The sequence below is a fragment of the Pelophylax lessonae genome (genome assembly GCF_965119305.1).
Source record: "Pelophylax lessonae genome assembly, chromosome: 8".
In the NCBI taxonomy this organism is placed as follows: domain Eukaryota; kingdom Metazoa; phylum Chordata; class Amphibia; order Anura; family Ranidae; genus Pelophylax; species Pelophylax lessonae.
In genome coordinates, this window is record NC_138775.1 from 123,251,307 (window position 1) to 123,272,845 (window position 21,539).

Consider the following 21,539-nt stretch of genomic DNA (forward strand, 5'->3'; position numbering starts at 1 on the left):
TTTGAACGTATACAGTATTAGACCTCCTCGTTTCCTGTTCTTGCTATACTTAATGTCATAATGTATTGTGATTAACATACCTCATCGTACAATAGTCTCTTCTGCTCTTTTTTTTTCTCTTTTTTTTTTTTTTTTCCCTTTCTTTCCTTCTTTCTATTATTATTATCTTGCATCAACTTATTGTGTTTCTTATGTGATTGTTTTTTGTTGCGAAAACCAAATAAAAATTAATTGAAGTAAAAAAAAAAAAAAAATCTTCATTTTGCAAAGAGTTGTGGGAAAAAATGACAACTTCAAAAAACTCACAATGCCCCTTATTAAATACCTTGGAATGTCTACTTTCCAAAAAGTTGTCATTTGGGGGGTATTTGTACTTTCCTGACTTTTTAGTGTCTCAAGAAATGAGATAGGCCTTCAGTACATCAGGTGTGGTCAAGTGTGATCAATTTTCAATGATTAGCACCATAACTTGTGGACTCTATAACTTTCACAAAGACCAAATAATATACACTTATTTGGGTTATTTTTACCAAAGATAAGTAGCTGTATAAATTTTGGCCAAAATTTGTGAAGAAAAATTACTCATTTGCTAAATTTTATGACAGAAACAAAGAAAAATGTGTTTTTTCACAATATTTTCAGTCTTTTTTTATTTATAAAAAAATAAAAAACCCAGTAGTGATTAAATACCATCAAAAGAAAGCTCTATTTGTGTGAAAAAAAGGACACAAATTGTTTATGGGTACAGTGTTGCATGACTGAGTAATTGTCATTCAAAGTGTGAGAGCGCTGAAAGCTGAAAATCAGTCTGGGCAGGAAGGGGGTGAAAGTGCACTGTAGGCAAGTGGTTAAGGCTCTCAAGTCGTCATAATATATCTCTACTACCAAAATAAAAGGTCCTGAGGAAGCAGACTTTATGAAATGTGTCGACTTCTTGGATGTTATTATTAAGATATTTCAAATTTGAAATAATTCAAATTCAAACTGATTTTTTGTTACATATCTGAACTTCCAAATTACAATAGTAACAAATTTAAATGAATCCGAGACAACAAAGCTAAATTTTGTACAATATTCAAATAGTTTTAGAATCCGAAAACTATTAGAATTCGAAAACGATTAAAAAAACGAATGTATTTAAATTTGAATAGTTTTCAGATTTGAATAGTTTTCTAATTCAAATTTGAATAGGTTTCCAAATTCAAATTTGAATAGTTTCGAATTCTAATAGAGAATACCATAGAATAGAAAATAAAGGAATAGAATAAAAAAGAATAGAAAATAAAAGAATATAATAGAGTAAAACAGAACAGAATACAAAAAAAATAGAATAGGAAAAAAAGGGATAGACTAGAAAAGAATATAGTAAAACAGAACAAAATATAATTGAAAATAAAAGAATAAAATAGAATAGAAAATAAAGAAATATAATAAAAACTAGAATATAAAGAATAAAACCCTCTTCTGAAATTCGAATTTCAAATAAAATAAATTCAAAGTTGAATACAATAGAAAATAATTGAATAGAATAGAAAAACAGAATATAATAAAATAGAATAAAACTTTCCGAATTTCGAATAGATAAATTCAAATTCCAATAGAAAAGAATAGAATAGAATAAAATAAAAATAATAAGTTTGAATATAATAGAAAATAAAAGAATAGAAAAGAATAACATAGAAAAAAACAATAGAATAGAAAGAATATAACCATATTCCAAAATTCTAATTTCAAACAGAATCAATGCTAATTCAAATAGAAAAGAATAGAATAAACAATAGAAAAGAATATAACAATATAACTATGTAGAGTAAAATTAAAACAGCGCTAGCATTTCATATAAATTGTGAATGCAATAATATTAATTAATATATAAATATATAAAAACAAACATGTATTACAAAAATTGGTGAACAATCCTTATTAGTGATGTGTCCAATAAAGTGCAAGGTTATTAATTAATATAAATGTAAAACCAGCATATATTGCAACAAATTGATAAAACAGTCCTTAAATAATAACGTGTCCAATAAAGTGCTCAGGTGCAGAAACCGATCGTTCAAACGGTGCTCAAGTCAGTGGCCAGACCCTCTAGGTTCCCTACTTACCACAAATATGAGTCTCAAGCGCTTTGGGGAATAAATATCCAAAACATACTACACTATTGGTCCTTTTCTCTTTTATCTGGGAGTAACGGAGGCCTAATTCAGAGCGATCCCATAGAAGGCATCTATAATCTTGGAATTATCCCTACTAAGAGCCTGGTTGCCAAAGTCATCTATGATCATATCAAGCGCTTGAGACTCATATTTGTGGTGAGTAGGGAACCTAGAGGGTCTGGCCACTGACTTGAGCATCGTTTGAACGATCGGTTTCTGCATCTGAGCACTTTATTGGACACGTTATTATTTAAGGACTGTTTTATCAATTTGTTGCAATATATGCTGGTTTTACATTTATATTAATTAATAACCTTGCACTTTATTGGACACATCACTAATAAGGATTGTTCACCAATTTTTGTAATATATGTTTGTTTTTATATATTTATATATTAATTAATATTATTGCATTCACAATTTATATGAAATGCTAGCGCTGTTTTAATTTTACTCTACATATTTCTCTAAGATTAACTTAGATGCACAGCAGCTGCATTAATTAAATTTGTAACACAGATATTGAGTTATTTAGCACTAGTAGCGCGGGTTTTAAATGTAATTTATTTCATAGCAATATAACTGTTTTCCAAAATTCAAATTTCGAATAGAAAAAATTCTGATTTTGAATAGAATAAATTAAAATTCAAAGAGAATAGTAAATAATAGAATATAATAGATAGTATAGAACAGAAAAAAATAGAATATAAAAAAGACTAGAATGGTATGAAATTGAAAGAATATAACCATCTTCCAAAATTCAAATTTTGAATAAAATTCAATTCGAATTTGAACAGTTTTAAATTTTCCGAATTTGAGCAAATTTGGAAAATTTTAATCAATTCAAATTCGAATAAACTTAACGAATTCAAAATTAAATTAAGCAAATTTAACTAAACTAAATTATGTATATACTGAATAGTAACTAAACAAATTTTTCCATTATGCACATGTCTATTTGAGAAAGTGCTGTGCCTAGCATGAAATACATCTACCAGACCTAGCATTGTAAAATGATGCCGGCAGAGATGCTTCCTCCCTCCGGGCTGACTTCATATGACGTCTGCCTGTTCTCGCCGCTCCCCTGCACCCCTGGGGGCACGCAACGCGCCAATCGGAGGTGAGGCGTGTCTCTCGGGACACAGCCCATCCCCGATTAGTGTAAAGAGCCAATAAAAAATGTCTCTTTACCATGTGACCAGCTGTGTCCAATCACAGCCAGCTAGATTGCTTTAAAAAAGGCCTGGATTCTTTCTTAGGTGTACATAATATAAATGGGTACTAAATTTTTTTTTTAGGTAAAGTTGACCCAGGGAATATCCGATTGCCTCTCGGGGGATCACGAAGGAATTTTTTGTCCCCTGCTGCAGCAAATTGGATCATGCTTTGATGGGGTTTATTTTTTCCTTCCTCTGGATCAACAGCGGGTATAGGATTGTGTATATGGGATTGTATGGTTGGGTTTTCAATACTGTTTTTTTTTTTGAACCGGATGGACTTGTGTCTTTTTTCAACCTGACTAACTATGTAACATGCACTGTACTTGTGCAGAGCGGTGATCGGGGAAGGAAAGTGTCACTCTTACACAGTCCATCCCCATTGAGGGTAAAGAGCCAATGACATTACATGACTGGCTGTGTACCTGAGTACCTGCCACCAGCCCATCAGGTACTCTGATGACAGGTACTCGGGTACCCTGATGGGCTGGGGACAGGTTCTCGGGTACTCTGATGACAGGTACTCGGGTACTCCGATGACAGGTACTCTGAGTACATCTGATTGTCATTGGCGTGCCCGAGTACCTGTCATATTAACCGTGTACCTGTCATCGTATTAACTGTGTACCTGTCATCAGAGTACCCGAGTACCTGTCTCCAGCCCAGAGTACCCGAGTACCTGTCTTCAGCCTAGAGTGCCTGAGTACCTATCTGCAGCCCATCAGATTACCCGAGTATCTGTCTCTAGCCAGTCAGAGTACCTCTCTGCAGCTCATCAGTGTACCTGAGTACTAGTGATCGACCAATATTGTTTTTTCGTTGCCGATACCGATATTTTGGCGATCTCATATCGGTATCGGCTGATATTGGCCAATATTTTTGCACATTTAAAATTTTGCAAAATAAACACAAATTTCGACACAAATCTGTTACTGAACATGTTAATCTTTATTTATTAACATTTTTAATATTAAGGGCTCGTTCTTCACACCTTAAATGCATGAAAACTGATAGGAAAAGTGCAGTTGCAGGGACATCAGTTTCACATCATCTGATTGTGCATTAATGCATAATTAACTGCTGCAGTAGTGCACTCACTCACTGCAATAATTTTAGCGCAGTCAGTGCAAAACTGCTAGAAAAAAAGCTAGACAACAGCTAGACATTGGATTGGAGTCAGTTGACTACCTCTGCAGTAGGGCACTCACTGTAACTACTGCAGTCAGTGCAAAACTGCTAGAAAAAAAAGTTAGGCAACAGCTAGACAGTGGATTGGATTGGAGTCAGTGGACTACCTCTGCAGTAGGGCACTCACAGCAACTACTGCAGTCAGTGCAAAACTGCTAGGAAAAAAATCTAGGCAATAGCTACACAGTGGATTGGACTGGAGTCAGTGGACTACCTCTGCAGTATGGCAGTCACTGCAACTACTACAGTCACTGCAAAACTGCTTGAAAAAAACTAGGCAACAGCTAGACAGTGGATTGAATTGGAGTCAGTGGACTACCTCTGCAGTAGGGCACTCAACAGCAACTACTGCAGTCAGTGCAAAACTGCTAGAAAAAAAAGCTAGGCAATAGCTACACAAAGATAGGCAACACAACAGCTACAAAGCGGATTGGACTGGAGTAAGTGGAATACCTCTGCAGTCTGCAGTATGGCACTCAGTGCAACTACTGCAGTCAGTGCAAAACTGCTAGGAAAAAAAGCTAGGCAATAGCTACACAGTGGATTGGACTGGAGTCAGTGGACTACCTCTGCAGTATGGCAGTCACTGCAACTACTACAGTCAGTGCAAAACTGCTAGAAAAAAGCTAGACAGTGGATTGGAGTGGACACTACTACACTTATCAATACTCCCAGTTACAGTCAGGTCCATAAATATTGGGACATCGGCACAATTCTAATCCTTTTGGCTCTATACACCACCACAATGGATTTGGAATGAAACAAACAAGATGTCCTTTAACTGAAGACTTTCAGCTTTAATTTGAGGGTATTTACATCCAAATCAGGTGAACGGTGTAGGAATTACAACAGTTTGTATATGTGCCTCCCACTTTTCAAGGGACCAAAAGTAATAGGACAGATTAACAATCTTAAATCAAACTTTCACTTTTTAATACTTAATTACAGCCTGAAGTCTGGAACGCATAGACATCACCAGACGCTGGGTTTCATCCCTGGTGATGCTTTGCCAGGCCTCTACTGCAACTGTCTTCAGTTCCTGCTTGTTCTTGGGGCATTTTTCCTTCAGTTTTGTCTTCAGCAAGTGAAATGCATACTCAATCGGATTCAGGTCAGTTGACTGACTTGGCCATTGCATAACATACCACTTCTTTCCCTTAAAAAACCCTTTGGTTAATTTTGCAGTATGCTTCGGGTCATTGTCCATCTGCACTGTGAAACGCCGTCCAATGAGTTCTGAAGCATTTGGCTGAATATGAGCAGATAATATTGCCCGAAACACTTCAGAATTCATCCTGCGGCTTTTGTCAGCAGTCACATCATCAATAAATACAAGAGAACCAGTTCCATTGGCAGCCATACATGCCCATGCCATGACACTACCACCACCATGCTTCACTGATGAGGTGGTATGCTTTGGATCATGAGCAGTTCCTTTCCTTCTCCATACTCTTCTCTTCCCGTCACTCTGGTAAAAGTTGATCTTGGTCTCATCTGTCCATTGGATGTTGTTCCAGAACTGTGAAGGCTTTTTTAGATGTTGTTTTGCTACCTCTAATCTGGCCTTTCTGTTTTTGAGGCTCACCAATGGTTTACATCTTGTGTTGAACCCTCTGTATTCACTGGTGAAGTCTTCTCTTGATTGTTGACTTTGACACACATACACCTACCTCCTGATCAAGTGTTCTTGATCTGGCCAACTGTTGTGAAGGGTGTTTTCTTCACCAGGGAAATAATTATTCGGTCATCCACCACAGTTGTTTTCCATGGTCTTCTGGGTCTTTTGAGGTTGCTGAGCTCACCGGTGCGTTCTTTCTTTTTAAGGATGTTCCAAACAGTTGATTTGGCCACACCTAATGTTTTTGCTATCTCTCTAATGTGTTTGTTTTGTTTTTTTTCAGCCTAATGATGGCTTGCTTCACTGATAGTGACAGCTCTTTGGATCTCATATTGAGAGTTGACAGCAACAGATTCCAAATGCAAGCAGCAGACTTGAAATTAACTCTGATCCTTTTATCTGCTCCTTCTAAATGGTATAATGAGAAATAAAACACATCTGGCCATGGAACAGCTGAGCAGCCAATTGTCCCATTACTTTTGGTCCTTTAAAAAGTGGGAGGCACATATACAAACTGTTGTAATTCCTACACCTTTCACTTAAATTGAATGTAAATACCCTCAAATTAAAGCTGAAAGTCTGCAGTTAAAGCACATCTTCTTTGTTTCATTTCAAATCCATTGTGGTGGTGTATAGAGCCAAAAAGATTAGAATTGTGTTGATGTCCCAATATCTATGGACCTGACTGTAAGTAGAACAATATTATACTGCAGAAAGCAGAACATTTCAGCATGTCCATGGTCACCTGTTAAATGGCTTCTGTTTTGTTCATATAATGCTGCCACTTCATAAACATGCTCAGGAGGAGAGAGGAGCAGAGAGAGAGAGGTATCTTCTAGCATGGGAAGAAAGTCTTTTGTAGCATGCCTCATTTTCTTTCCACCACTGAAGAGGATGACTTCTTCTGTCAATTACGGGTTCCTTCAAATAGAGATGAAGTTCATCATCCAGGCTCATTATTGCAGATTCAGAAGAAATTGTATCCTCCACATGAGGCCCCAATAAAACACTGAAAATGCCCTGATCAATTCCACCACGATGAAGAAGATTCTCTTCTGTTCGTTGACGTATTTTTGGACATTTTTCTGTTTTTGCTGCATGCTGCTCTTTCAGATTATAAAAATAGTGTTCTGGACTTTTCGGTAGGAACCTCCTGCACCTCCTGTTTATTATCTTCTGTCAGCCATTGTTTTGCCTTAGCCAATACATCATCAGAAGAGAAAGCATGGTTCTTGTATCGGGATTCAAAAGTCTTGCAAGCACAACATTTTTAATTTCTTCATGCTTCTCAAAACATATATCAATTAAAGCTCTGACAGACCATCATTTGAAAGTTGGAGGGTGTTTTGTGCCATGACACTGAGGTCTGACATATCAGCAAGCCTCATTCCTTTCTGCAGGTTTGCTCCAGTGTCTCGAAGTAGCACACGCATCACTCAGTCTTTGTTGATTCCCCAGTCTTCAAGCATACCTAGAAACATTACTCTACTGTACTCAGTGTGGGATCCTTACATCACTTTTGTATTCAACACCAATTGCCTTTTTGTCCATCCGCTGTCAATGAAGTGGCATCATTAGTGACTCTGACTCTGTTTGTCCTGACCAGCAGTCACTCGTGAATGAGAGTGAGTTGCCAGCACTCTCTGGTTGCAGCATAGCCTTTACTTTGTCAATGACATTTTGGTGAATCTTTCCCAGCATTTCCGTTCAATAATACTTCTCACTCTTCAGTGTGTAGCTTGGCTCAAGTATGGACATCAACCGCTTAAATCCTGAGTCAGACACCATTGTAAATTGCTGGTTATCAGTGACATTCATCTCTGTGATTACTCTGTCCAGCAGTTGGGATCTTCCATCTGACAGTGACACCTGTTTTTTTTTTTTCAGAAACATATCTGTTATTGTTGCCTGGGATAGTGGAGGAGGTATTTCAAAATTAAATTGATATTCGTTTTGTTTTTTCTGTGCTGCATGATATAATTCAATATGATGAACTTTTAGATGGGCACAAAGATTTGAGGTATTTTTGTTTTTTGCAGTTACTGATCCCATGCTTATATTGTTTGTGCATGTGTTGCACACTGCTGCTTTTCCTGGAGAAGGTTGAGACGAAAAATAGTCCTAGACCACACTTTTACTTTTTCTCTGCTCATCCATCTCCATTGCAATTTGAAAGAGACAAAAAATAAAAAAAATGGCTTGCTGGCACCCTGTTGTGGGTCGGTCGGTGGCTGAAGCCTGGCAGTGTGGGTTGCTTGCTGGCACCCTGTTGCGGGTTGGTGGCTGACGCCTGGCAGTGTGGGTGGCTTTCTGGCACCCTGTTGCGGGTTGGTGGCTGACACCTGGCAGTGTGGGTGGCTTGCTGGCACCCTGTTGCGGGTTGGTGGCTGACACCTGGCAGTATGGGTGGCTTGCTGGCTGGCACCCTGTTGTGGGGTGGCTGGCTGCTGTCACCTTGTTGTGAGTCGGTGGCTGATTCCTGGCAGTGTGTTTGGCTTGGTGTCACCCTGTTGTGGGCGGGGGGGGCTTGCTGGAAAACTATGGTGGGGGGGCTTGCTTGGTGTCACCCTGTTGTGGTTGGCTGGCTTGCTGGAACACTGTGGTTGGTGGCTGGCTTGCTGGAACACTGTGGTGGGTGGCTGGCTTGGTGTCACCCTGTTGTGGGTGGCTGGCTTGCTGGAACACGGTGGTGGGTGGCTGGCTTGGTGTCACCCTGTTGTGGGTGGCTGGCTTGCTGGAACACCGTGGTGGGTGGCTGGCTTGGGGTTACCCTGTTGTGGGTGGCTGGTTTGCTGGAACACTGTGGTGGGTGGCTGGCTTGGTGTCTCCCTGTTGTGGGTGGCTGGCTTGCTGGAATACTGTGGTGGGTGGCTGGCTTGGTGTCACCCTGTTGTGGGTGGCTGGCTTGGTGTCACCCTGTTGTGGGTGGCTGGCTTGCTGGATCACTGTGGTTGGTGGCTGGCTTGCTGGAACACTGTGGTGGGTGGCTGCCTTGCTGTCACCCTGTTGTGTGTCGGTGACTGACGCCTGGCAGTGAGGGTAGCTTGCTGAGTTGCTGGCACCCTGTTGTGAGTCGGTGGCTGACGCCTGGCAGTGTGGGTGGCTTGCTTGCTGGCACCCTGTTGTGGGTCGGTGGCTGACGCCTGGCAGTGTGACTGGCTTGGTGTCACCTTGTTGGTGGGTGGCTGGCTTGCTGGAACACTGTGGTGGGTGGCTTGCTTGGTGTCACCCTGTTGTGGGTGGCTGGCTTGCTGGAACACTATGGTTGGTGGCTGACTTGCTGGAACACTGTGGTGGGTGGCTGGCTTGGTGTCACCCTGTTGTGGGTGGCTGGTTTGCTCAAAAACTGTGGTGGGTTGCTGGCTTAGGGGTCACCCTGTTGTGGGTGACTGGCTTGCTTGGAACACTGTGATTGGTGGCTGGCTTGCTGGAACACTGTGGTGGATGGCTGGCTTGGTGTCACCCTGTTGTGGGTGGCTGGCTTGCTGGAACACTGTGGTGGGTGGCTGGCTTGGTTTCACCCTGTTGTGGGTGGCTGGCTTGCTGGAACACTGTGGTGGGTGGCTGGCTTGGTGTCACCCTGTTGTGGGTGGCTGGCTTACTGAAACACTGTGGTGGGTGGCTGACTTGGGGTCACCCGGCTGTGGGTGGCTGACTTGCTGGAACACTGTAGTGGGTGGCTGACTCGCTGGAACACTGTGGTGAGTGGCTGGCTTGGTGTCACCCTGTTGTGGGTGGCTGGCTTGCTGGAACACTGTGGTGGGTGGGTGGGTGTCTGGCTTGCTGGAACACTCTGGTGGGTGGCTGGCGTGGTGTCACCCTGTTGTGGGTGGCTGGCTTGCTGGAAGACTGTGGTGGGTGGCTGGCTTGGTGTCACCCTGTTGTGGGTGGCTGGCTTGGTGTCACCCTGTTGTGGGTGGCTGGCTTGCTGAACACTGTGGTGGGTGGCTGGCTTGGGGGTCACCCTGTTGTGGGTGGCTGGCTTGCTGGAACACTGTGGTAGGTGGCTGGCTTGGTGTCACCCCGTTGTGGGTGGCTTGCTTGCTGGAACACTGTGGTGGGTGGGTGGCTGGCTTGCTGGAACACTGTGGTGGGTGGCTGGCTGGCTGGCTTGCTGGAGCACTGTGGTGGGTGGCTGGCTTGGGGTCACCTTGTTGTGGGTGGCTGGCTTGCTGGAACACAGTGGTAGGTGGCTGGCTTGGTGTCACCCCGTTGTGGGTGGCTTGCTTGCTGGAACACTGTGGTGGGTGGGTGGCTGGCTTGCTGGAACACTGTGGTGGGTGGCTGGCTTGCTGGAGCACTGTGGTGGGTGGCTGGCTTGGGGTCACCTTGTTGTGGGTGGCTGGCTTGCTGGAACACAGTGGTAGATGGCTGGCTTGGTGTCACCCCGTTGTGGGTGGCTTGCTTGCTGGAACACTGTGGTGGGTGGCTGGCTTGCTGGAACACTGTGGTGGGTGGATGGCTGGCTGGCTTGCTGGAACACTGGTGGGTGGCTGGCTTGGGGTCACCCTTTTGTGTGGGTGGCTGGCTTGGTGTCACTCACCCTGGCCTGTTGTGGGTGGCTGGCTTGCTGGAACACTGTGTGGTCACAGTGGTGGGTGGCTTGCTTGGTGTCATCTGGGTGGCTTGTTTGCTTGCTGGAACCCTGTTGTGGGGTGGGTGGCTGGCACCCTGTTGTGGGGTGGGTGGGTGGCTTGATGCTGGCCTGGCACCCTGTTCTGTTGGGTCGGATGGCATACGGCTGGCACCCTGTGATGGGTGGCTGAGGCCAGGGCCTGTGGGTGGATGGCTGCCACCGTGTGCACCATGACCAGACTGCAGCTGGCTGCACACAAGGCTGTCCGAAGCGTAAGAGGCGGTCTTAAGATCGAGAACGTGTGCAGTGCACGGTGAAATGATGTCACGTATGGGCCGCGCATGAGTGGGAGGTGGTCTTAGAAGACAGAACGTGTGCAGCGCAACATATGCAATGATGTCACGAAAATATCAGCAATATCGGTAACTTCAGAGGCAGATTCCGATATATTGGGGAAAGTGCATACCGACCCCTGATATATTGGTGTTGCCAATAATCGGTCGATCCCTACTGAGTACCTATCTGCAGCCCATGCCTCATAGATTATGTGTTGGAGTGTTTGCTTTCCAAAATGGGGTCATTTTGTGAGCGTTTCCATTGTCCTGGTGCTCCAGGGCCTTCAAAAGTGTGATAGGTTGTAATGCAATTGGATATGTAATTTATGCTCCTAGAATGCCTGAAAGTGCTTCTTGGATGTTGGGCCTCTGTATGTGGCCAGGACGAGTAGCAGAATGTAATTTTTGCTATGTATATGCTATGTGTTAGACATATCTTATAAATTGACAACTTTGTGAAAAAAAAAAAGATTTCATTTTCTTTCCACATTTTCCAAAAACTTGTGGGAAAAAAATGACATGTTCAAAAGACTCATTATGCCTCATAGAATATACGTTGGGGTGTTTGCTTTCCAAAATGGGGTCATTTTGTGGGTAATTCCATTGTCCTGGTGCTCCAGGGCCCTCAAATGTGTGATAGGTCGTTAGGAAACGATATGTGTAATTTTTGCTCATAGCAGACCTGACGGAGCTCCTTGCATGTTGGGCTTCTGTATGTGGCCAGGCTGTGTAAAAGTCTCACACGTGGTATTGCCACACGTGGTATTGCTCAGGAGGCGTAGCAGAATGTATTTTGGGGTGTAATTGCAAGTATGCATATATGGTGTGAGAGAAAAACTTGTTGTTATGACAGTTTTGTTTAGAAAAAAAATGTATTTTTTTTTTCAAATTTTTCGCTCTTTTTTTACTTATATCGCAAAAAATAACAAACCCAGTGGTGGCTAAAAGAAAGCTCTTTTTGTGTGAAAAAAATGTGATTAGGGTACAGCCTTACATGACTATCATTCAATGTGTGAGAGCGCTGAAAGCTAAAAATTGGTCTGGTCAGGAAGGGGGTGAAAACAGAAAATTTATATCAATACTTACCGTAATTTTCCTTTCCTGATGGACTCCATGGCAGCACACGTATGGGTAGGCTCCGCCTCCTCTCCTACCCTATAGGACCCCACTCCCATAAATCTTTGCTCCATACCAGGAGCCGTGTTCCATAAATAGACTACTCCAGCAGATGGGAGGGGACTCCTGCTGCCATGGAGTCCATATGGAAAGGAAAATTACGGTAAGTATTGATATAAATTTTCAGTTTTCCTGACAGACTCCATGGCAGCACACGTATGGGAAATAACTAGCCATACACACCCGGGCGGGTAACTGCTGGTTTAACAGAAAATAGGTTTAATTTGCACCGTCAACAGACAAAACTTTTAAACCAAAATTGACCAAAGACAAAGAAGCCGGTTCAACACAGTGATGCGACATGAAGGTATTGATTGATGACCAAGAAGCCGCTCTGCAAATCACGTCAGGAGCTACATGAAGAGAAGCTGCCCATGATGTAGAGATCCCTCTAGTGGAATGAGCCCTCACTACCTCTGGAGGAGCCAGTCCCTTGGCTCTATATGCCCACTAGATGGTCTGAACTATCCAACTCACTATAGATCTTAAAGGAAGTTTGTTTGCCTTTGTTTTTCTCGTGGATGAGGACAAAAAGATGGTCTGACTGGCGAAAAGGAGCCGTGGTCTCCAGATATAGCCGTAAAGTTTTCCCCACATCCACAGGATGAATAGAATTTTCATTCTGAGATTTGAACGTAGGCAGGGCAATCTCCTGGTTGACATGGAAGACCGACGTTACCTTTGGATTGGAGCCAAGCATCGGAACCAATACTACCCGGTCAGGAAAAAACGTAAGGAATGGTTCCTTGTAGCCCAAGGCACTGAGTTGGGAAACCCGTTTGGCTGATGTAATAGCCACTAGAAAGGCAGTCTTCATTGAGATATTTTTAAGGAAGAACAGATCCTCCTGATTCAACGTGACTGAGGAAAGAAAATCCAAAACCGTAGGAAGATCCCACTTAGGAAACCTGGGTTTTCTAGGAGGTCTTAGCCTGGTAGCACCTCTGAAGAACTGGCGAACCAGAGAGTGTTTCGCCCATGCAGTCCCAGTAAAAGCCGAAATGGCTGAGATTTGGACTCGAAAAGAACTTACTGCCAATGACAGAAAGGCTGGACAAACTTAACACAAACAAATCACCAGGCCCGGATGGCGTACATCCGAGAGTACTCAAGGAACTCAGTAAGGTTATATCCAGACCACTGTTCCTGATCTTTGCGGACAGTATTAGGACAGGAGATGTACCAGGGGAGTGGAGGAAAGCAAACGTGATTCCGATATTCAAAAAGGGTCAGAGGCATATACCGGGAAATTATAGGCCGGTCAGTCTGACATTAGTAGTATGTAAACTTCTGGAGGGGATGATAAGGGACTATATCGTAGAGTTTGCTAAGGACAACAGCATCATCAGTAGTAACCAGTACGGGTTCACAAATGGGCGTTCTTGTCAAACCAATCTCTTAACATTCTACGAGGAGGTGAGCTGCGAGCTAGATAGGGGCAAACCAGTGGATGTGGTGTACCTAGATTTCGCTAAGGCGTTTGATACAGTTCCCCACAAGCGCTTAATTTATAAAATAAGGTCTGCAGGTATCGACAGCAGGGTTTGCTCTTGGATATGGAACTGGCTAAAAGGGCGTGTCCAAAGGGTGGTAATAAACAGCGCATACTCAGACTGGTCTGAGATAGTAAGCGGGGTCCCCCAAGGCTCAGTCCTAGGACCAACCTTGTTCAATTTATTCATAAACAGCATTGAGGACGGGATCAGTAGTTCGATATCAGTTTTTGCTGATGACACAAAATTAGGCAGGGCAATAACTGCACAGCAAGAAGCAGATATCCTACAGAATGACCTGGACAAAATAACGGAGTGGGCAACGACTTGGAAAATTAGGTTTAACGTGGAGAAGTGTAAGGTTTTGCACTTGGGGACTAGAAACATAAAAGCACAATACACGTTAGGAGGGGAACCCTTGGGGGAATCAAAAATGGAGAAGGATCTGGGAGTCTTGGTTGATGATAGACTAGGCAACAGCATGCAATGTCAAGTGGCGGCTACCAAGGCTAGCAGAATATTAGCATGCATAAAGAAAGGGATGTTTTCCAGAGATAAGACTATAATCCTTCCACTTTATAAAACTCTGGTCCGACCTCATCTGGAGTATTCTGTCCAGTTCTGGTCGCCAGTCCTCAGAAGAGATGTGTTGGAGCTGGAGAGAGTACAGAGAAGGGCAACTAAACTAATTAGGGGATGGGAGGACCTTGATTATGAAGAGCGTCTCCAATCGCTTGATTTATTCTCCCTGGAGAAGAGACGCCTGAGGGGGGACATGATAGCAATTTTTAAAGATCTCAATGGGGATCTCAGCTTAGAAAAAAAGCTGTTCAGTCGAAGCGATTGCATGAGGACTCGGGGCACACAATGCGATTAGAGGAGAAGCGTTTTAACCTCAGGCAACATGGGGGGTTCTTTACTGTTAGGGCTACAAGACTGTGGAATTCTCTACCACAAGAAGTGGTTTCTGCGGGTAGTATGGTGGCTTTCAAAAGACTATTAGACGTACATCTCAAGGATCAGAACATTTAGGGGTATGTGAGATGATTACAGCCACACACACCTACACAGGTTGAACTGGATGGACTATTGTCTTTATTCAACCTCACCTACTATGTAACTATGTAGATCCAGCCCGGACTGGAGAAAGCCTAAAATATCCTAGATTCCTGGGTCGGTAACAGAACCAGGTCTGCTATCCACATAATCCTTAAATTTGGACCAGATTCTTTCATAAACTTTGTTGGTGCTGGGTCTTCTGGCACTCATCATTGTAGAGATCGCCTCGTTTGGACAACCTAAAGCTTTGTCTTTCCCTTTCAAAAGCCATACCATGAGATGAAGCTGTGCTGGGCAGGGATGAAGAATAGGCCCTTGGGACAGAAGGTCCGGTCTGGCTGGCAGAGGTACCGGGTCCCGACAGCTCAGCTGGAGCAACAGAGGGAACCACTGTCTCTTTGGCCAGAAGGGGAGAATCGCTACGATCTCCACTCTCTCCGTCCTGAGTCTCTGAAGAAACTTGAATATGACTGGCACTGGGGGAAACGCGTAAGCTCTGTGAAAGCTCCAATGATCCATCAGGGCATCTACCCCATAGGCCTGGGGATAACACCACCTCGTATAGAATTTCTCTAGTTTGGCATTGCTTGGAGATGCGAATAGATCTACCTCCGGACGGATCCTAGAGACATGACCCACCTGAAGGTCTCTGGATGAAGTGACCACTCATTGTTGTCCAGAACAGACCTCGAAAGGAAGTCTGCCTGGACGTTCTGGACACCTGGAAGGTAGGCGGCCGACAGGTTGGATAGATGTCTTTGAGCCCAATCCATAATTGGTTTCACTTCTTTCAGAAGAGAAGAACTGCGGGTGCCTCCTTGTCTCTTGATGTAGGCGACAGCTGTCGTATTGTCCAGTCTTAGGAGGACCGAGGCATCGGTCGCCAGATGCTGAAAGGCCTGGAGAGCACAGAACGCTGCCCGAAGCTCCAGTACATTCGAGACCACCCCGTGGGCAGGGAAATCCCAACTGCCCTGGGCCACCTCCGACAGGCAGTGCGCTCCCCACCCCGTCCTGCTGGCGTCCGAAGTCACGACCAACCAGGATGCTGGAATGATCGAATGGCAATTTAAGAGATTTTCCCGCTGTAGCCGCCAGGTTAAGCTTTCCCTCATGGACGCTGTTATCCAAATGAGGACTTCTGGACTCTCGAAACTCCACTGTTGGAGGAATCCCATCTGAAAGGGCCTCATCCTCCACTGTGCCCACTTCACCATGGGAGCCGTGGAGACCATGGTCCCAATTATCTTCATGCACTGGGACGCACGGAGATGAGAGGCTGATAATGCCGGACGAATCCTGCTGCGAATTATCGAAATCTTCCCCAATGGAAGGGAGATAGTGCCTCTGGAAGTGTCAAAGAGGGCCCCTAGGAAGACCAACGACTTAGTGGGTTCCAGATGGCTTTTTTCCAAGTTCAGGAGCCACCTGAACTCTTGAAGGGTGGAAATTACTTGAGCCTTGTGATGCAGAATTTGATCTTGGTGTCTTGACAGAAGAAGCAAATCGTCCAAGTAATGGTAAAGACGAATCCCTTTTGCTCTGATTAGGGCTACCACAGCCAGTAAGATCTTTGAAAAGAATCGAGGTGATGTGGTAAGCCCCAAAAGGGAGACAGGTAAACTGAAGATGCACCTGACCCACTGCGAATCAAAGAAATTTCTGCATTTCTGTTGCGACTGGAACGTGAAAGTAAGCATCTTTCAGATCTATGAATATCATCCAATCCTCTGGCTACACCACTTGACGAATTGTGAAAAGTGTCTCCATCCTGAACCTCTCTTTCTTGATGAAGGTGTTTAGGTGTGTTAGATCTATAACCGGCCTCCAAGAGCCGCTTTTCTTCAAGACCATGAAGAGCGGAGAGTAAATGCCTTAGAACCTTTCCTCGGTTGGGACAGGCACTGCTGCACCCTGGGCAACCAGGGATTCTACAAATGATAGAAGAGTCCACTTCTTTTCTTCTGAACGGGGTAAGGCCGTAGGAATGAAACAAAGAATAGGACTTTTGTCGAAGATCCACACATGCCCGTGTGATACGGCTCTGACAGTCCACTGATCTTCGACCAAGGCTGCCCAGACGTGCGCAAATTGAAGTAAGCGTGCGCCTACCCGCACTGTCTGGACAGGCTCGATATCAAAAGGATTTAGTTGCCTCTCGGCCTCCAGAAGATTTCCCTTTGGAGAATTTTTGCCCCGTAGACTGAGGGCGCTTCCAGTTCTTCCTAAACTCACGGCCAGGCCTGTAGAAACGAGCCTCTCTGGTACGATTGGGATTTTGCCTGTTTTGAGGTCTTCTCTGGTCTATCAACCAGCGATCCTGGGGAAGGAACCACGATTTACCACCAGTGGCACGGGTAATAGCACTGTCCAGTTTATTACCAAAGAGAGAAGAACCCTCAAAGGGGATTCTACACCAAGCCTGTTTAGAGGCAGGATCAGCCAACCAGGGACGCAACCACAAGGCGCACTTGGCCGTGACAGAGGACAGCATGACCCGCGCCACCAAGCGGATGATATCAATGGATGCCTCCCCCAAGAAAGCCATTGCCAGCCTCAACTCTTGAATGGCCGAGCTCCTTGCCACCTCTTTGGAGACACTCTGAAGTGTAGCCTGCACGTTGTCCACCCAGGCTTCCATCGCCTTGGATGTGGCTGCCAATGCCAGGGCCGGCTTACAAGCCATACCTTCGGAGAGATAAATCTTTTTTAAGATCTGTGTCGATCCACCTGTCAAGAGCATTTTTGAAGGAAACTGAGTCTTCTAATGGTAAGGTCACGTGCTTCACCAACCTCATCAAGGCCGCATCCACCGTGGGAGCAGAATCTAGATGTTTCACTTTATCATTCTTAAAGGGATACATCCTGGAGATCTTGGATGACAGAGAGCTTCTTTTTTCAACTCCCTGCCACTCATCTGTAATATTTTCTCCCAATTCCCCCAGAAGAGGAAAATGGGAACGCTCTTTCTTAAGATGCTTGAAATATTTATTTTGCTTAGCTGGGGACTCTGCTGGATCTTCCCACTTTAGTGCCTCCTTAACCGATTTAACTAGCGGTGGGACCATTGCAGGTTCAAAACCTACATTCTGGTCTTCCAAATCATCCTCGCTGTCTATAGAATCTTCTGAAAAGTGACTCGGTTGAGAAGTACCTGGCTCCAATTCATCTCTTGGAGGGGGCCCAGGAGCCTTTGAAGAGTGACCAGACAGCCTACCAGGATCCTAATCTCTGAGGGATTCCTGTACGATCGGCCTGACCATAGACTCCACTGGTTGTACAGTGTCTTGCTTCTCCTTTAGTACCTTGGAATAACAGGCATCACATAAGGATCTATCCTCAGGGACACGGGCTCTGCAGCCCCAGCATGACTTCCCTGAACCGCGGTCAGAATGGCGGTGCGACTGAACTGGTAGTGTCTGCATGACGCTTAGACCTATGACCAGATTTTGATGAAGAGTGTCGGTGGACTGAAGGAGATTGATCCTTTGATCCAGAAATGGGACGTTGGTCAGACCTAAAGGGGCTGAATAGAGGAAAAAAACAGGGAAAACACACTTAGGCTCCACACACAACCAGCCAACGCAAGCAGGTAAGGGTAAGGTAACTAGCTTACCTGTTGCACAGGGACTGGCCACCGGGGGGGAAGCATCCATTGCAGATAGAAGCACAGCCTGCAACAGGAAGAAAGTAAGCATACATGTACTAACTTTTGTCTTCACACCAACCCCCCAAACCCCAAATAGCCACTGGTTCAAAGCATGACTCACCACTAAGGAGCAGACAGACAGCATGGGGAAGCCACCGCAGCGCCACAGACATCCCACTGAAAACAGCTTTGACAGCTGCTTAAATCTCCCGGGAGCCGCGAAGCCACGCCCCCATCGACGCAATAGCGTCATAGGAGATCAGGAGCAGTGCGCGCGCATGCGTGAACGAAGCCAGAGCCAAGCCTCATCCTGGACGACCCATCGGAGGTCCGGAGAAGCAGGGGGAGGAGCCTAAGCGGCGATCTGGAACGCAGGAGTGCTCCAGCCGCAAACAAACAGGAGATACAATGACCAAAGAAAGTTTTATACTTTACCACCATGATGAAAGCCGAACAGTCTCAGGCCTGGATAAATACACGTGTGTGTGACAGGGCATCAGGGCCTATCCGCTAAATAGCAAGGATGTATTGGCCAACAATGCAGCCCACCTCTCATGCAGGATTTACGGCATCTTCAGCATCAAGACAATATTCCCTGGGTCCACCCGATAAATATCGAGATTGCTGGACATAAAACAGGAGGCATCCGACAACAGGAAGGTCCACAAGCCACCAGGTCGCCTGAAACCGATAGGTATCCTATAAGGTAAGACTTCCTTCTTGCAGGAGGAGGACAAAAAAGGAACACGGCTCCTGGTATGGAGCAAAGATTTATGGGAGTGGGGTCCTATAGGGTAGGAGAGGAGGCGGAGCCTACCCATATGTGTGCTGCCATGGAGTCTGTCAGGAAAGTGCCCTTTATGGAATTGGTTAATAAAGGTACATTACTAATTTTCATCTCGGTGCATGGTGTTCCTTTTGCTGGCACAATTGATATTTTCAGTGAGAAAAGTCCAGCCACCACCTGAGATGTACAGTAATTATGGAGCCTAATATCACCAGGAGGAGCATGTGGTATGTTTAACCACTTGCCGTCTGCTCACGTTGAGCCTACTGCGGCAAAGTGGTTCGTTATCGTCTGACGACGTAGACCCACGTCGTCAGAGACTCCCCTTTCTCGGCGGCGCGCGCGCGCCGCCGGAGGCTCGCCCCCGCTGTATTCAGTCACAGCAGGAGTCGGGCCAGGGGAGGAGCAGCGGCGATCGCCGCTGCTCTTCCCTGATCGTCAGGGAATCGAGTGTGGAGATCCGCCCACCTGTGTAAACACAAGCGGGCGGATCTCTGAAGTGACAGGCAGGGTCAGATTGCAGGGTTCAGCATAGTTGAACCCTCGATCTGTCCTTGTGTCACACAGTCACCTCCCCCCCACACGTTAGTAAGCACCAGGCATACATTAACCCCTCCCTCTCCAATAATATTAACTCCTTCCCTGCCAGTGTCATTTTTACAGTAACAGTGCATATATATAGCACTGATTACTGCAGTAATGTCACTGGTACCCCCAAAAGTGTCAAAAATGTTAGTCAAGGGTCCGATCTGTCCGCCGCAATGTCGCAGTCCCGCAAAAAAAATCGCCGATCGCTGCCATTACGCGTTAAAAAAAAAAACACAAAAAATGACAGAAATCTTTCCCTTTGTTAGTAAACGCAATAACTTTTGCGCAAACCAATCAAAATACGCTTATTGTGTTTTTTTTACCAAACATAGGTAGCATAAAACAAATTGGCCAAAAATTTAAAAAAAAATTGATTTTTTCATTTTTTTGGGGGGGAATTTCATATAAAAAATTTGAAAAATATTGTTATTTTTTCAAAATAAACGCTCTTTTTTTTGTTTATAGCGCAAAAAGTAAAAATCGCACAGGTGATCAAATACCACCAAAAGAAAGCTCTATTTGTGGGAAAAAAAGGACGTAAATTTTGTTTGGGTACAGCGTCACACGACAGCGCAATTGTCTGTTAAAGTCGCACAGTGCCGAATCGCAAAAAGTGGCCCAGACGTAAGACAGCAAAATCCTCTAGTGGTAAAGTGGTTAATACAAGGTGGACATGTTGAAATATTATCATCAGGGACAGGGATACTCTGGCGACCTGATTTTCATTTGCTTCAGTCCAGAATAGAGTGTTGTTTTGACAGTGTTTTTTGTTTTTTTTCTCATGGGTTGTGGAAGTGTTTAAATATGGTTTTAGTGCATTTATCAATAAAGTTTATTTTTCTTTTTTTCTTTTCTACTTTAGTCCCGTTAAACTTTTTCAAACCCCATGGATGTTTTGCCATTTGCAAACCGCTAAATACACAAAATACAGTACATATCTGTTCCCTTTTTTTACATCTCAAAATGATTTGTATTACTGTACAGCTAATCTTGTGTTTTACACTGCACAGCTGTCCGCTGTATATATACGTTTTGTGAAAAGTCTGCATTGACATACTATCTTTCCTAGCTACTCCCCCCACATCCTTTTAGGCATTTCCACCTTCACTGTGAGAGAAAGTGAAATCATCTTGGATTTTATATGGGTCTAATTATCATGTAAACTATACATTAGAAAAAAAGTTAAGTCCACCTAAAAGTGATATTATAGTTCTAATTGTTGCCCGATGATGGGTTATTTTCTTTCTTCCTATGCAACTTGAATTTTCTATCAGTGGAATCTCTATGCCCTAATTCCTACATTTGTTCTTTTCCACCTGGGAGTTGTGTATTCCTCTACACCCAGACCTGTTCTATTTTCATTCTCCATAATTTATAATACATTAAAACTCCAACATTGAAAGTAAAATCTATCATTGCCCACAGCAGAAGTGCAAACCCATGAACTCAAATACAGGGATCCCACAATAATCTCAGAAGCATAGATAATTTCACACAATGTAACTCTCAAAATCTGCAAAAACTGAAATGTTTTTAGGTTGTGTAGCACCCCCTGAACTCCAGGAGACATGGTGATACTGCCAGAGATAGGGCAGGCTGACATTTTACCTCATGGTGCAGATTTCTAAGAATATAATAAGAAATCTGAACAGATGGGCACCAGTCATTTTCAGATGAAAATAAAACAGTGTATT

General features: G+C 44.3%; 1 protein-coding gene across 1 annotated transcript in view; it reads left to right on the forward strand.

The window, feature by feature from the left end:
- SERHL2 (serine hydrolase like 2) overlaps positions 1–21,539 on the forward strand; it is a gene marked incomplete at both ends in the record, with an annotated part of 881,593 nt that overhangs the window by 594,855 nt on the left and 265,199 nt on the right. The gene's annotated exons all lie outside the window — the stretch shown is intronic.